Source organism: Echinops telfairi, unplaced genomic scaffold, assembly GCF_000313985.2.
Source record: "Echinops telfairi isolate 266 unplaced genomic scaffold, ASM31398v2 ScPeMD7_31;HRSCAF=116, whole genome shotgun sequence".
NCBI lineage: Eukaryota > Metazoa > Chordata > Mammalia > Afrosoricida > Tenrecidae > Echinops > Echinops telfairi.
The window spans coordinates 9,347,937-9,358,406 of record NW_022103928.1 but is presented as its reverse complement, the minus strand read 5'-3'; positions in this window follow the sequence as shown (position 1 = coordinate 9,358,406).

Below are 10,470 nucleotides of genomic sequence, written 5' to 3'. Positions count from 1 at the left end.
CCTTTATGTCTTTGAAATTTAGTGCGTATCAAAAGCAGGTCTCGATTTGGGCATTTCAAGCGCTCAGTGGTCACATGTGCTTCTCTCCCACTGCCATCGACTTGATGGGATCCAAGCGAGCTGACCAGACGGGGTAGAACAGCCTGGCTGAGTTCTGAGACTGTAACTGTTCTCGGGAGCAGAAAGCCCTTTCTCCGTTGGGGTGGCTGGTGATTTTGAACGCTGATCTTGCTGATAGCAGCCCAATGTATAACCACCACATCATCAGGTCCCCTGACATGTGGCTACCATAGTGAAGGACACAGATTAATATATGAAGGTGAGTGAGAGAGTATTGCTACAAAATCATAGAAATATTTATTAGACAAAAACATCAAAACGTGAAACTCTTCTTCTGGCTATATTCTCCACATTTCTGAAGATAGCATTTCCATCTCTTTATCCCTTACCAAAGAATTCTGTGAGGGACGCCGATTGTCTTCCTCTCCCGTGTTCTTTGAGTTTCGGGCACAAAAAGATGTCATCAGGACTGGATGATGTATGGATTCCCAAGTATAGTCTCATAGGAGCAGCCTTTGCTATCCACAAAGACAGCAAGTACATGTTCTGATAATACAAAACAAAACAAAGAATTGTCAATGCCAATTTCCTGACCTTTTACTCACCAATGCCATTTTCAATTTCCATAAAACTTCTTTTAAGAAGTTCCTATTAAGTCCCCATGGTCAAGCTATGTCACTGGATAATATGCTATATCTTTGGAGTCCCCCCAGAAGACCACTGCCTTTACCTTCTGAGCTGACTTGTCTGCTGTGACGTTAACTGACCCAGTAGATCCCTATGGAGGTGATGCTTTTGACTGGACCCTTTTGTTTGTGCAGCCCCTCAAATAAGACGGAGACAAATGTATTCCTGAGAGGACTTGTCTCCAGCTCTCCTCTGATTCCAGAGATCATTGAAACATGCTCTGTGTGAAAGAAACCTTTGCATAGGAACTACAACTAACAATACTGTTGACTGATCCTACACATTAAACTTTATCTTTCTAGCAAATATTATTTAAGCAAACAGGTGGAAGCACTACTAGTTTGTTATTTGCTACATGGTTATATGTGCAGAATATAGTCAGGGAGTTTGGGACATAACACTTTAGCAGAATTCTAGCAGCTAATTAATGATCTTGTCAAATGTTATGCAGTAAAGCCCCTAGTTAATAACATCGGTTTGCAGACAGTTCAAACTTAAGAAGAGATTGTCATTAAGTCTACTGTATTGAGAATTTGAGGCAAACACAAGAGTTCAAAGTAAGAATACATATACGACTTTGTGACATGTGGGAAAGCATTTTTAGGGCTTCAGTGGTTCACAGGCTCAAGGGAGAGTACTGTTTGTTTTTAAGTTGGATCACATTGTTGTTAATATTGTGTTGAATGTGTGACTTGGTATTTGACTTAAGCTTATTTACCATTGTAGCCATGTCTTTAAGAGGTAAATCTGAGTCAAATGCTAGTGATGCATCAAAGAAAAAGAAAATGATAATGATTAAAAATAGTGGAAATAATAAAGAGATTGCAGAGAGGTGAAACACCCTGGTGATTGGAAAAGACTTCGTCAAAACTCAGGTTGGAAAAAGTGAGAATGATGGTGCCTGTGAAAGTTTATTTCTAAGCAGTGCAGTGGCTTAGTTATCGAAATGGAAAGGCTACTGACAATTTGGTTAGGTGATCAAAATTGGCATATGAGTTTTTTCTTTTAAGTGCAAGAAAAGACTGTAAGCTTTCTTGATAATTTAAAATCCGCACATGCTGTAAGTGAAGGTGATTCTGATAAAGAATTGGTCCATCATTTCAAAGTGACGACAAATTTACATTAAAGTGTAAGGCGAGGCAGCCAGTGCCAATACAGGTGTTCCAAGTGATTTTCCTGAAAAATTGAAAAAAATTATTGAAGACGAGTGGCTATTTACTAGACTCAATAGATATCTAAAGGACATATATTTTGAAAAAGGGGGAGTAAAGCACCAGAGACAAGGCACCAAAGAATAGGCTAATACTGCTGAAGATGGACACACAGCCAGGGTTTGTACGTGCCTCTCTAAACCCGAGGGTCTTTTGACATTTAAGGTACTTGCCAAAGCTTGGGTTGCATAGTGAATTAGGCATTGGGCTGCTCACTGGAAGGTCAGAGTTTGGAAACTACCAAAGGAGAAAGGTGGGGCTTTCTACTCGCGTCAAGATTCATGGTCTCAGAAACTACCAGGGTAGTTCTCTGCCCTCTCGAGTCCCCATGAACTAGAATCATTTCAGCAGCAGTGAGTTTGAGTTTTGAGTTCAGGTTGCGACTACCATCTTTAAAGATTAGTTCTCGGTTTATTTTACCTTTGCTCTTGAACATTATTGCTTGAGCAAGAAAATTACTTTCAAAATCCGCCTTGTGCTTGACAACACAACTGGACAGCCTAATGTTTTAGATGACCAGTGTAAAGGTCACCCCATTGTAAAGGTCATCTTTTTATTCCCACCCCAACACCATATGGCTACTTTAGCCAATGGACCAGAGAATCATGGCTCCCTTTAAAGATTATTATTTACAGCTGAACTTCTCACAAGGAGACAGGGTTATCCAAAGTGATGTGATTAATTCAAGGATGGTCTGGAGGAATTGTAATACTTATGACACCCTAGTAAATATTGCTGGTCCTTGGGATGAAATGAAGCAGTCAAATATGAAAAGAGTCTGAAACAAACTGTGTCCCCAATTCACTCATGCTTCAACAGGGCATGTCTGTCGTGAATGACATCACTAAAGCCAGGCAACCTGTGATTGATGCTGGTAATCAATCACAGCGGGATGTCAGCGAAGATGATATCATCGACGGACTTGCCTCCCATGCTAAAGAATGAACCAATAAAAACGGATGGAACGAAACCAGCAGATGATAGCATTTGAGGAATGAGATCAGAACCTAAAAGCCCCAGAACTGAAGAAAGTTTCTCATGAACGAGCTAGCGGAGCCTTTCATCTCATTGAAGCAGGCCAAGCTGGAGGAGCCGCCCCTAACTGCGGCCATTCACCACTGCTGCCAGTGCAAACATGAAAGGCCATGGCTGCTACAAGCACATTGGCGAGGCCAAGAGACACTCTGTACCAACCTCCTTGCTGCCTCCATCAAGAAAAGGGTTAAACTCTGATTCTACAGAACCAGGTCCAGTCTCTCTAACGCCAGGCCCACCATCTTCAAATGCAGGCGTCACTCCACCCTCTCCGCCTGTATCATCCAGTGACTCAGGTTATCTTCTGATATATGAGATCAATGGAACAAGAGTGTTACCTTTAATCCTCTCCTTTGTCTTTCTATCTCAGCTGCTGAAGAGATGTTTATTTCATCTTATTTTTGTTTGCATTGCTGTTTACCTATCTACATACACAAAAATCAGTTTCTGTTTCACCCGCTTAGGTAGCTAATTTTATTATGTAGCATGATTACTATGGACTTTATTATTATAGTTGACACGTTTTGGTGTATTTGGAAGGGCTCTTTAAGAGTTTATACTTACAGATATCTAAAATATATATAATATATATATATTATACTATACTATATACAAACATTGGACTAACTGATGTTAACCCAACACTATGTACCTGTTTTGGCTCACCTACGAATTCAACTTAAAAGGCAGACTTGGAAATAGATTTTGTTTGTAATACAGAGACTGTACACTAAATAGAGACCATACGTTGACACATTATTTCCCAAATGTGGTTGTGTATGTATCTCTTCATAGCCTTTGAATGTGGTGAGCTAGTCGGATGGCTAGGAAAACAGGATGAGTGAGAGAACAGATCAGAAAAATCATGACCAAGGTGCTCCTTCACACGGTCTGAGAGGGCACTCCTGATTGCCTTCTCTTGGGAGATCTGTATCTCTTGGATATTTGGAAGCGCATCAGCTTTCCTGTCAGTGTAAAGGGCGTTAGGGGAACAAATAGACATCACAGAACCAGATGAACATCAGCACCGACTGCATTATGACACTCTAACTGTTGAATCTTTAATGATAATGGGCCACACTGGAGATGGCTACAGTGATAGACATTGAAAGAAGCCCACGGCCATCACAGGAGGTGCTAATGTCATTGTTATCAGTGAGTGGGAAGGCTCACTTGAGCAGCTTGTAATGAGAGTGGCTAAAGCTATTGATTTTGGACAATATCTGAATGTGAAAAAGTCAATGGCTTTGAAACTCAGAAAGCGGTCCTCCCTGGGAAAATACTACCTTCATGAAGCAGCTTTAGGAAGTCAAAAGCACTTCAGTGGCTCCGTGGAGAAAGATGCGCTTTATGAAAGACTTATATTTTGAATCGAGTGCAAAGGGCGCTCTCCTCATGCTTTGTCAAACCATCTCCAGAGATCTTGGTCAAGTATGAACAGGCTTAGATAATTTAAGGTCACAGGATCAATCACCATGCTGATTAGTGCATTTCAATATTTCCCAGCTACTGAGCCTCTCCATCCTCCAGCTGTTGTCTTGAATGAATGTATGTATGTATGTATGTATGTATGTATGTATGTATGTATGTGTCGTTGGTCCCAAGGGAATCCGGGGAGAAAGAATGCATAAATTAATAGTATCCATCAGCCCTGCAGTAGAAACAACTCAAACACTGTAGCACGTGGGTCCGTACAGAGCTTATGCCATGGTGATGTGTCAATGAAAGCACGCCTGGCACTCAAGCTGAGAAAGGATGTTAAGACAGCAAATGAAGCAGCCAAAGAGATTACTGTCTGAAACCTGGTGCCATCCTTTAGATCCTGAAAGAACGCAAGCCATCAGATCAGTGCATGTAGATAAGAACGCTGTTAGCATTAGGGTGGGTGTCCAACATCAGCACTAATGTTTCCATATCAATAGTTATTTATGGGTCCTTTATTCTAGCAGCGCTTGGAGTGTCTCAATCCACAGTCTTGCCCATCAGTTATTGTTTCTTAATTGCTCATGGTGTTTCCAGTGAAGGTTTATTTCTTATGTAATTTGAAAGAAGTGTCGCTTATAGTTTTCTAAGAAACAGTGGCTTATGTGTGGTACTTTATTAAAACTATTTAGCACTGTGTTTAGCACTGTGCGAAAGCAGGAGTTCCCGAGGGTGCAAATGCACAGCGTTCTTGACCGCTACCTGAAACGTTGCATTTTCCCAGAAGTCCGGCTTCATGACTGGCTGCCAACAGTAAGCTTTTGAGGACTTGATGGAGCACAGAATGGATTCCAAGGCTACTGGTAGTGGTGGACGCTAATGCTGCCCTGCGAATAGAAACTTGGTAGAAATAAGGTAATGACGTCATGGTCCCTGTCCATGGGAGTTCAGTATCTGGGTGGGTGTGAAAGACATGTGGTTTTGGATACACACGCTTAACCTTACAGACCTGGGAGAGGAGGGAGAGGGAGAGGGAGACGGGGAGCGGGAGAGAGGGAGAGAGAGAGATGGAGAGATTATGGATATACTTTAGTTTTGCTTGTGTATTGCTCCTATGAATAATTTTTCAAGGGGTAAATGCATCACAGCTTTTAGATGGAAAATACCATTTGAAGACACTTAAAATAAACTAAGTATCAAATGCACTATGAAGTCATTGGGTAAAGGGTGTTCGACCACAGCATTCGGGATACGAAAACATCACATGATGTTTTACATCAGGAGAATTTGTGTCTTACACTTCAAAATGTCGTAGATACAGGGCAATGTTTGTATTTCTGATTTGGTATGATTTAGGGAAACCTTTCTTTAACATCTCCTTTTCATACTGTGCAATTTGCGCTCAAGACGTGCTCATGAAATATTTACGTGCGAATTTTATTTGAAAAGGAACACGTAGTAGCTGCGTGACAGCTTCATGGGGAAGATGTTTGCTTTCAAACGAAAAATGAAGATTAAAAAAAAGATTTCAAGGAGAGTTTGGAGAGGCCTTTTCTTTTCCTTTTTAAGATGTAATTGATTTGCTCCCCAAACAGGTCTTTCTAGAAATCTAGGTAGACCATGCCCCCACCTTGTCTGAAGAGGATAATAAATTTAAAGTTAGACTAGTTTGGAAGGAAGGACTCAAAATGAACTACATTTTATAGGAACAGAGCACCAGGGGTCTGTTGTTAGTTTATAGCGCCTTGATTAGATCGGTTATTGATTTTGGCTGCTGGTGATGTGGTTCATGTTCAGAAGGTATCACGCTCATACGGAATAAAATAGAAGCAAGTGCTTAAAAAAAAAAAGTAAAAACAACATAAAAATTCCCCCAGAAAGTAGCAAGACACTGGCTCGCAGTCTCGTTGTAGTTCTTGAAATGAAATGGGCAGCTGGGCCTTATTGCCTTTAGCCCTCTGGCAGCAGTTATGTGTATTAAATACTGGAATAACTTGATATTTTAAAAGCGTATATGCTTATCCAAGTAAAATGGTTTTAGAAGACTACCGGGAGTTTCATGATTTTATAGCTAAATCAATACTCAGATTTATGTCTTTTGGAAAGAAAAACTTGAATTTAATTGAGAAAATGGATCTAATGAGGATCGACATATTTTGTGCAGATGTAAGAGAAGATTTTTTTCTTCCACTTATTATCTGAAAAATGAAACAGGTAGTTTTGATATGAAGATGGATAAAGCTTTACAGGAACAATGAAAAATGTTCAGAGACTAGAAAAGAAGACTTGTGGCATGATAGAGAGGTTCCGGAAAGTCTGCAAGCTGGGGGATGATTTTTGGTGTGCGCCTTTTTAAACCCTGGAATGTAAGATTCATTAATTAGACAAAAAAGCACAAAATATTTTACTTTACACGGCACGATTAATGACCATATGGTTTTAAACTGGCAACCAGACTTGTGAGGATAACAATTTCAGACAGACTCACATGCAGTCTAGATTGTCTGCCTCTTGTACCCATGGAGTTTTACTTAGAGCATGGCATGCTTATTTTATTCATTGGCTAGGGGAGGTAACGCCCTGTAAAAGGGAAATTGCAAAGGGCATTTTAAAAATTTTTTTAGCGACGGCTATAAATAAAAATTCTCTAGATTCTACTTTCTGTGATCTCACAGGCCTTCGTAGGGTTTCCAAGTGGAAGGGGAAACCCCAGAAGATAAACGAGCAAGCACAGAGATGCTTTTATAATCTGCGATGGATTTTCCACTAACCCTAATTCTTCACAGCCTATGCCCACCTTTTGCTTCAGGAAATATTCAAATACACTGTTTTTCCACAAACAAAAATTCAATTTCATGGATATTCTGCCTGTGTAATAACTGCAAGATTAGACCTTGAAATGCAATGAAACAAAATTCAGGTCCTAAATACAAATGGACCCGAGTAACTTTAAGAAAAACCATTGGAGGGCCGGGTTTGGCTCAGCAATATTTATAGCAATGAAAGAGTTCCAGAAATAACTGCCTGCTTTCTTACCATCCCAAAAACACACATGATGAACAATCCATCCTTCATCTTACTTTTTTCCCTCTATACTCCATTTCTCACAAATCAAGGACTGTATTCTCTCAGGACACTCTATGAACATCATATTTTTAACAATGGAATTTGTATATCAAAGTGTCAAAGGCCGACTGCCCTGTATGTTTTTCACAAGGGTAGAGAATTGATCACCAGTATATCTAAAAGTGCTGCAGAGTTATGTCTCAAAGGTTACCTGAACTTAACATCATTGCTATTTTTTTTTCTTCTGGAAGGCATTGTGAACATAAGTTAAAAAAAATTCTTCAGAGATATCAAACCCATACTCTTCAGAGCACCCCCAACATGCACATGTGTGTAACTTAAAAGGCACAATCTCTTGGCAGGGGTGAAGGGTTGCTGGGCTAGCAGACTCAGCTTTTTACTCAAATAGGACTTTGGTTAAAAGCAAACTATAATCCCCAGAAAAATGTTGTATTCTTCTATTGTAACAAAATACTGTGTGGTTGGGAAACTAATTGTACTCTTTGAATCTTCTAGACTCTTTTTCAAAGGCCCCGTGTGTTATTCCTAAAATCAAAACAAGAATCAATAAATATACAAAATAAATAAATTCCCCATACTCTCCTCTCCTAGATTTCAGGAAGGTACCTGGCATATTAGACAGAAGAGGTACAGGACTGAGTGTGGAATGATTCTTCAATCTGGAGCCTTCTGTATTTGAAGTCTCTCACAGAAGTGATTTGTCTTGTGTTGATAAGTGATTGGAAAGCTTAGCAGTGACTCAGTCATTTTGTGTTTGGAAAGTAAACTGACAGGGAGATACTATCAAGGCAGAATCTGCTAAATGACAATGATATCATCTAGACAGCTAATCTGATCCATTAGAAATGTTTCCTCTTACAGAGAACTTTCTATTACGCCATATTCAATTAAGTTTTATTTTTTACTTCTTTCACCTTTTTTCAGTCTGTAACCACAGGCCAGATAAAATACTTTTAAATTCCTTATAGGCTAGTTCGTTATTGGAACCCAAACAGATTCTTTCCCCGACAGCATCACCCACCTAAAATTATGAGATTCGTTACTGGTCTTTTTCCTGGGGTGGGTCATGGGGAGTTCTCTGCGTCATGGTTGACAGAGTTTATGGCCCCACCTGCATCCAGGAGAGAGAGAAAACAAAGCTTCATTTCCATGCCCTGGGAAAGTCTATGGCATTAAGTAGCTGTTACTGCCGGCTTTCTGGTGTTATTTAAAAGGGTAAAAAGTTCATCACACAAGTTTGCTTATAATTACTATTTTATTTCCATGGAATTTGAATGACAATAAATTGATCAGGAGATGGTCATCGGCTATAGGCAGGAAACTCCAATAAGACAGAATTCACCACAAAAGAAGGGGTGGGGCCAAAGCAAAAGGCACCTTCCAACTGGATCTGTCCGTTACCAACATAGCAAGGTTTTCTGCATAAGGAGAACAGAATTACTTCTCCAGGCCTGATGTATCCAGAAGGAAACCTGGGAAATTCAGGATTGTGCTGAACATATTTGTTATGCCGAGTGAAATCTTAAAGAAGAAGAAAGGAATTATACAAGGGGAGAGAGCCACATTACCCACAGCAGTTGTTTATCTGATGTGATTAATAAGCACCAATTAAGGCCAACTATCAGTTTTACCCCTACATTATTTTTTCTTTATTGGAACTCATATATCCTCATTTTCCTTCTTTCTTTCTTTCTTTTTTACTCTTAATGAAGTCTGCTTTCATTAAGCAACCTCATGAATTAATTTCATATTGATTCTCTTTTCCTGGAGATGTTAAAACCATCTACCCAAGATGGTCCAGTGCAATAACAGAGTAGAAGGGTACCTGTAGCAGTAATTCATTGCATACTTAGGCACTAACCGCCTAGTGCATTTTCTTCTTGGAAAAATATAAGAAAACTTATATTTATAGAGATAAATATAAAAAATGTATATTGATACAGATAGCCTTACCTTAGAGTAGTATATGGCAATCAATACAAGTCGTTGTTTCTTCGACAATTTGTTTTTCAGCATAATGGAAATTTTATCGCATGGCCTCTGGAGAATATGCATGTATTAATTCAATTTAATTTATAAAAATGTATTGTATATAAAAATTCAAGCTTCCAGATTGCCCAGGTGGGACTCTGGTGGTACCAGAATTAAGCACTTGTGGGCTCATCAACACTTGAATCTTCCTGCTCCCCCTGAGCACGACGTGGCCGGCTGCTTTTCCTCGGTTCTGTACAATCACTCTGAGGCGGGATGGCCTGGATGGGAAGGTTTGGCTGGTTTTGTTTCGGTGTTTCCATGGCTTTAAAAGAAATCTATTTTAAAAGATAGATTCAAATATAATTTCATAAATATTGTAAACTTTGCTCAGATTTTTCACAACAATGAAAAACAAAACTCGTTTTAAAATGAGAAATACACGAATGTGATAAATTTCAAATTATCCATTTGGATATGATGTTAACCTCTTGGATCTCAACTCCCTGCCACTATAGTTGCGTGTGTTTTTAGCACACAGGGAACTTTCTATTTGAGAAAGTTGAACAAATATTACAAAAGCTTTTTACAACATTTCCCCCCCGAGTTGCACATTGCTTACAATTAGAATGAGTCAAGCTAATAGCAATTTTGCATGATATTTTGCACTATCTTGTTATTGATCTTAGCCAGGTGTGTTAGTCTGGGTAAACCAGAGAAACAAATCCACAGGAACTCATATACGTATAAGAGAGAGTTTTATATAAAGGGTAAGTGTTCATTCAGAAAGCATCCCAACCCAGTTCATCCAAGCCCATAAGTCTAACTTAGCCCATATATCTGACACCGATATGCAAAGTCCTCCTCAAACTCACAAAACACACACCATGATGCCAAATGCAGGAGGATCATAGGCCAGTGGGTAGAAAGTCTTTGAATCCAGTGGCAGTGTAAGCATCTCAGCGCTGGCAGGGGTCTCCACGTAGGTCTCACCTAC